The 7,198-nt window shown below is 50.3% G+C and overlaps 1 long non-coding RNA gene across 1 annotated transcript; it reads right to left on the bottom strand.

Annotated features, from left to right (window-relative positions):
- Window positions 1–1,252: 1,252 nt before the first annotated feature.
- Window positions 1,253–4,378, bottom strand: LOC115276828. The gene is made up of 3 exons (XR_003902106.1): window positions 4,203–4,378; window positions 2,528–2,668; window positions 1,253–2,147 (listed from the first exon to the last, which is right to left on the bottom strand). It is a non-coding gene; the product is annotated as an uncharacterized LOC115276828 (long non-coding RNA).
- Window positions 4,379–7,198: the final 2,820 nt, after the last annotated feature.

Raw genomic sequence — 7,198 nt, 5'->3', positions numbered from 1 at the left:
TAATTAATTTAAAAAATTTTAAAAAATGTTTTATTTATTTGTGGGAGAGAGAGAGACAGGGTGAGTAGGGGAGGTTCTGAGAGAGAGGGAGACACAGAATCCAAAGCAGGCTCCAGGCTCCGAGCTGTCAGCACAGAGCCTGACGCGGAGCTCCAACCCACAAACCATGAGATCATGATGTGAGCCGAAGCCGGACGCTCAACTGACTGAGTCACCTAGGTGCCCCACTTCTCAGTTAATTTAAATTTCCTCAAATTTAGGGGCGCCTGGGTGGCTCAGGTCATAATCTCGTGGTCCATGAGTCCAAGTCCTGCGTTGGGCTCTGTGCTGACATCTCAGAGCCTGGAGCTGCTTCAGATTCTGTGTCTCTCTTTCTCTCTCTGACCCTCCCCTGCTCATGCTCCGTCTCTCTCTCTCTCAAAAATAAATAAAATATTTTTTAAAAATTTGTATTAGAAACTGTGCCAGGGCTACAAAAATGACATGAACAGACGCCAGAGAGTGTAAGATTCCCTTCCTAGCATGGGAGGCATCTCTATACACAAATAATAAAAATCGTGCAATTTTTCCCACTGTAATCATACAGCAGTAAAGAATTACGTTGGTTCAAGGACAGAGGGACTGAGCCTGGACGGATGTGAGAAGGCGCCTGGGTGACGCAGGCCACTGGGATCCCCACCGACCCTGTTCCTGTTTCCTCCCCAGGCTCGTGCTCAGCCCCTTCCCCCACCCTCCCAGCTTGGAGCCGCCATGACTGTAGAAGAAAGTTCTGGAGCCAAGCCGCACTGGTAACACCTGAGCGGGAACCATGTGGAATGTCCCAGCTGGTCATGCAGGGAGAAGTATTGCCAAGGGTGTGACTCTTCGTATCACGTGCGGGGACACAAAGGGGCACGAGGACAATTGTATGTCCTCATCTTTTCCATCACGACTGCAGTGAGGTAACGTCAAGGCTGACCCTGGAAATGTAGTCACGTGACAGGTGGGTGGGCTCCTTTATGCTCTGAATGAAATAAATGGGTCCCCTTCTACATACAGAGTTTTGGAAAACTCATGCCACATATCCCAACCTCCCCGGGCCTGTGTTCAGGGCCACTGATGCTTCAGGGTGGGTTGATGGCAGTTCTTCACCCCTGGAGGAAGCAGCTCCCGGCAGAACAAAGTCTGGGAAGGAGCCAGAAGTGTTTATTCTCTCCACCCTAAACCACACACAGCAGTTTGCTTCGCTGGCTTGCCAAGGTGTAGCCTTCTATTAAGTAGAGCCAGTCCTTGATGACTTTATTTCATTTCTCAATGTTCCCTCACGGTCTTGGGGGCCAACAGATCACTATTAGCTAGAGGCTGAGTGGACAGATTGACAAGCCCTGAAGGAAAGCAGCCAAGCCCTGGGCATTGGAAAGTCCCGTCGGGGAACAAAACAGAGACAGTGCGACCATTCTTGAGGGTGGCCGAGGGCAAGATTTAATCACGCGTGCTTGTGCTGGGAACTGTGTGTCTGCACTGAAAACGCTGCTGGTTAACAGCACTTCGTGGGTATTTATGCCACCGCAGAGCACAGGGGCAGTGAATACACTGACAATATCCGCTGTACACGTCGTGTCCCGGCGGACCGAGACGGGAAGGCCACCAAGCACGGAAACAACACGCATGCGCCCGGGTTCAGGCCCAGAGCGTGGGAGTCGCCCCAGCCCGTGTCAGCAAGGAAACGCGTACGGCGGGGACGTGAAGGGTCTGAGTGCGTGTTGGGCAGGCTGGAGAGACAGACTCCGGATGAGAAGTTCTCAGCCCTGTCTCTGCGTGGGAGGCACGTGGGGGGACTTTCCAAAAATCCATGTCCCGAATTCACTCCCTGACAAAATAGTTACCTGGCGTGCAGGGGGGCGTGATTTTACAGCCCGTCTAGGTAGGGCGCTGCTACGTGCAGCCCGGCTGAGCCCCCCGCTGCAGCCCGAGCGTCCAGGATTCCTTGAACCGCACGAGACAGAATCCGCCCCCGGGGCAAGGCTCCGCCTTCTCCATCCCCCAGAAGCCGCTGGTTCTGTAACCCCCTGTTCACGGTGACCAGCGCCACGCGGTGCCCAACCTCTGACGTCACAGCTGGGTCCCGCATGGTCCGCCCTGCAGACGGCTCTCCTGGGCCTTGACACCTGCAGAGGTAAATGATACTGGAAGTTATTTATTCTTAACAATAGAAAGCACGCATGTGCGCACACACACACACACACAGGCCAGATGTTTCCACGCCCAAACTTAGAGCAGGAACAGCAAAATCTGCAGACCTGTGGACTCACTTTCTGCTCCCAGACCTGAAAGAAATGCATCTCATTGATCAAACGTAAATCACATGCAACCCCTTAGCTGTAAGGAAGCCTGGAACACGGCGTTTTTGGCGTTGTGTCCTCTGCAGTAACGAACAGAACACTAGAAAGAGAGCCTATTGAAACACCTCTGTGCCTTATCCCACATAGATGTGCAAGAGGGAGGCACTTACAGTAGATATTTATTTAAAACTCTGTTTGAGACTTACTTATATGTATAATCAGTGTGTTCGCAGGTTTGCCCTACACGTGCCTCAGGAAGCTCGGTCGTCCGGACATCCTCCTCTTCCTGCTCCAGCATGAGCTGGGACCCTCACTGTCATTCTCACAAGGAGAAATAGGATCAACAACTGAAAAACAAGAACTCGTCTTAGATCGACTAGTGACAAACCGCACGGCAGAGTGAGCAGCGGACGCTGCCCCGGGAGCCCGTAGGAACCCCTAGACGGCAATCGACAAATCAGGGGAGGCCGAATGTGAAACGCCTTGGAAGTTAAATATTCCCGGAGGCCCACAACTGTCCCGAGCACGACCAAGTCCTGGTGGCAAAGAGGGCGCAGGATCCCCTTGCACTCCAGGAAGGGGAAGCGGCGACCGGCCGCTGTGACCTCCGGCCCGAGCGCTCTGCTCTCCACGGCAGGAGCTGGTCCTCAGCAGGAAACACTTGGCTGACACCCGCCTGACCTGGGCATCCCCTCGGCTCAAGGCCCCTCCGGCCTTCCGAGCTCACATAAGGGGGGGAAGAAAAGGCTAAAAAACTCTAAAAGACACAGCTGAGGGGCTCAAAGTGGCTAAGAAAACAAGAGATTGATTGTTTGGAACGCTCCTTCTCTCTACCTCTCACCGCTACCCCAGCAGAGCCCTTGCATCCTAACAGTGACTTTCAACAGACAGAGCACAGGACACAGACCCTAGTTAAGGCAGAATTTCTAGGGAAACCCAAAGACAACCGGGGAGGCCAAGGCGACAAACCCAGAGGAAACAGAAGCCTCACGCCTGCAGCTAGGCAAACGACCATCAGAGCCTAACGCTGCTTCCTCCATGACACCTCATGCTGGGGGCCCCCGCGGCTCAGCCCCGGCTACGGGACACCCCAGCTACCGCTTTCAGCAAAAAGGGACAAGGCACGAGAAGAGACGGGGAGAAACAGGAGCACAGGTACAAAGCGAGCGTCACGGCAAGCTCACACACGGGGGAGCGTTTGAAATGGTGAGACTGGGGACACAAGGCAGCTGTGAGGAATGTGCTAGGAGGCCTGACGGGAGGACGGAGGCACCAGGCGAGAACAGATGGGGAATGGAAGCAGACAGATGGGCACGCTAAGGAGAAATCAAAAGGAAATATGAGGAATCAAAATTACCGTAGAAGAAATGGAAAATGCCTTTGATGGACTCATTGCCAGAGTCAGAAAGGCCAAGGAAACAATCAGCTTGAAGATTCGTCAGATAGAAACTTCCCAAACCGACATGTGAGAAGATGGAAAGACGAAGGAGAAGCCCCACACCTGGGTGCCCAAGCGCCTCCGTGCGGCACCTGCCGCCTGTGGGGCCCACATGCGGTGGGAACACCAGACCGAGGAGGGGGAACGGGGAGGAAGAAGTTTCGAAGTGACGATGTTTGGCAGTTTTCCAAAAGCAGTAACGGATCCCAAAACACGGATCTAGGCTGTTCAGAGAACACCAGAACGGTACACCCCCAAAACCCACCCATCAGAGCCTGCGATGTGCACAAAACCCGCCCACACAGGAAAACCCTCGAAAAAAGCCCGAGAGGAAAGACAGAGCTGCACCTGCGGAGGACCCGGGACAGGGCGCCCGTCAGAAGCCACCTGAGAGCCCGAAGCGTGGAAGGCGATGGTTAACACCTTGATGGGAGAATTCTTACCCAGCAAGATCTTCTTCCAGAAATGAAGGAGAAATTGGATGTATCCTTTGGAGACAAAGGCGTGTGACTCAGTGCTGAAAGGAGGTGAGGCGCCAGGCCAGGGAGAGACCCCAGGGGAAACTGGCGCCCCTAAGACCAAGGGAAAGCAGCCCATTGGGGGCCCGCGTCTGAATGACTCCGACAGGCTGGCACCTGGAGAAGCAAACAGGCAGGACGCCCAGCGGTGTTGGAGCAGGGAGCCTGTGGGCGTCTCGGTACCTTCCTCTCAATTTTGTTGTAAACCCAAAGCCACTTCTAAAAAGTCTTTTTAAGGAATGAAGGGGAAGGAAAGACTGTTACAGATGAAAACTGAGGGAATGTGTTACCGGTGGGCCCGTCCTGCAAGAAGTAGTAGAATAAGTTATTTGGAGAGAAGAAAGATGATATGCCTCAGAACTCAGATCCACATAAAGAAAGGAAGATTGTTAGAAAGGAATAAAGGACATAAAATAAAATGCTGTATTTTCTCATTTAAAAATTTTTGTTTAATCCTTATTTATTTTTGAGAGAGAGAGAGAGCAGGGGAGGTTCAGAGAGAGAGGGAGACATAGAATCTGAAGCAGGCTTCAGACTGTGAGCTGTTAGCACAGAGCCTGACGGGGGGCTCAAACTCACAGACTTTGAGATCATGACCTGAGCCAAAGTTGGATGCCCAACCAACTGAGCCACCCAGGCACCCTCTAAATACACCACTTAAAGTGAGCATCACAAAATGGGTTGAAAAGAAGAACCAAAATTGTGAGTGTGCTTCAACTTACCGGGGCCACCCATCCATGGCATGTAATTGACATTTATGGGATATTTCCTCGAACAACAGAAGACCACCCATTCTTTTCCAGCTCATTCTTTCCCCCAGAATAGACCACACTCTGAGCCACAAAACATATCATGACAATTTTACAAGAATAGAGATCACACAAAGTACTCTTTCGGATCACAACATGAAGCTAGAAGCTAACAGAAAGCTGAAAATACCCAAACATTTGGAGATGAAACAGTATGGTTTTAAATAACAATCAGTCAAAGCGATGTCAAGAGAAACTTAAAAAGATATTTTGAGTCAAGTGAAAATAAAAGTGTAATTTCCCCAAATTCTGGATCAGAGAAAGCATTTTGATTTAAGCAGGGATTCAGAGAGAATTCAGCCCATGATTCTTGTCTGAAGAGGCCATTTGAAGATCTTTACCTGAATGGTAACTGGAACAGAAAGAATGTTGAAACAGTGGTAGATGATCAGTAGGATCAAGAGCAATGGGCTAAGACTGGTGCAGTAGACAGTGAGCAGCCATGATGATGAGCCTGGAGTAGGATGTCAGGTTTCACTACTGCTTTTTGAAAAAAAGGCATCCTACAGTTCACTGTTGAACAATACGAGTTTGAACCCTGTGGGCCCACTTCTGTACATTTTTAAATACATAGAGGACATACTGTAAATCTATTTCCTCTTCCTTATGATTTTTAAATAATACTTCGTTTTCTCTAGCTTACTTTATTGTAAGAATACAGTACATAATACAAATAACATACAAAGTATATGTTAATCAACTGTTGATGTTACTGGAAAAGCCTCTGGTTGGCAGTAGCCTATTCGGAGTTAAATTTGGGGCGTCAAAAGCTCTATGTGGATTTGAATGTGCAGGGACGTCGCACCCCTTACCCCTGCATTGTTCAAGGGTCGGTTGTACATTGTAAGGTTGCTTTCATGACAGCTGGGCAGCAAAGATCTCTCCCGTCAATCTCAAGATTTATAAATGCGTGCGGTGGGAGAAGGGAGTTGTCACATCGGGTTTCCTCTGCGTGGGGACGAGTAGAAAATATAACAGGACTCAAAATGCCGCTTCTTGGCGAGGAGGGAAATGAGTAATCCGTCATCTCAGTGAGTGGCCTAATAATTATTTAATTTTCACATGGTGAGACAGAAATTGACTGTTAGGAATAGAGACAGAAATATTTTTAGAACTGAAAAGCGGAATCAGACACAAGGTGTAAAGGAGGAGGGAACAGAAAGATGATGAAACCAGGAGAGATACAAAATAGGAGAAAAAAGGAAACAAAAACAAAGTGTGACATTATTCTTATAAACCATTTGGAAGGAATCACATCTTCGGAATCGGTTTTCTGTCTTTAAAGGCTTCTGACTTGGGCGTTCGTTTCTCCAGCAAGTGTCTGTTGGTGCCGCACCACGTGTGGCTCCTGGGCTCACATCAGCAAACCCCCGCCGAGACACCCTGTGGGCGCGGAACGCAAGGTGATGCTGATTGCACGCTACGTGGCAGTACTTAAATCTATGAAGCTAAACAAAATGCATCATTAAAATAAATTTCTTTTTTTTCCTTTTTGTAACGTGTCTAGGAGAAACTTTACAATTACATATCTGGCTAGCATTATATTTTGGTTGGATGAGAGGGTCCAAGTACTTCTCTGCGTCCTGAGACAAGTTAAGTTCCCTGCACTTAGTTACCTTATATCTAAACAAAAGAACCAGACCAAGACCAAGGAAAATTTACACACAAGACCATTTTCTCTACTGGAAAGTCGCCTAAGAAGAGTGACCTGCTGTGTGCGGTGGAGAGAGGGGCAGAGGGTCGAGGGGTCAAGTCCTCTCTGAGAGGGGCTGCTGGGTTTCCAAGGGGGATGGAGAGCCCGCGTGCCCGCAGCCCACCCAGGACGGTGACAGAGCCATCTGTAACAGGGACCTGAAGCTGACACTTCTCTGCCAAGGAGGAGTCCTCGTGACAGCTGGGTGCGGTGTGGGGGGCGGCTGGTGGGGCGTCCTGCCAGCGCTTCGGGGCCGGCACGGGACAGGGCCCGCGTCCCGCACCCCACCTGATGGGTAAATGCCGCTGGACTTGCTCTCATTGCCCCCTGGTCCCTCGGTCACCTGGCATCTCGTAGCTAAGCGCTCAGTCCCTGTTAGATTAATAAGCGAGGAACCGTTTCTCAAAAGGGAAATAGTC

This window comes from Suricata suricatta, chromosome 13, assembly GCF_006229205.1.
Source record: "Suricata suricatta isolate VVHF042 chromosome 13, meerkat_22Aug2017_6uvM2_HiC, whole genome shotgun sequence".
NCBI lineage: Eukaryota > Metazoa > Chordata > Mammalia > Carnivora > Herpestidae > Suricata > Suricata suricatta.
Note: the sequence above shows the minus strand (reverse complement) of the source record. Positions and strands in the feature narration are given on the sequence as shown.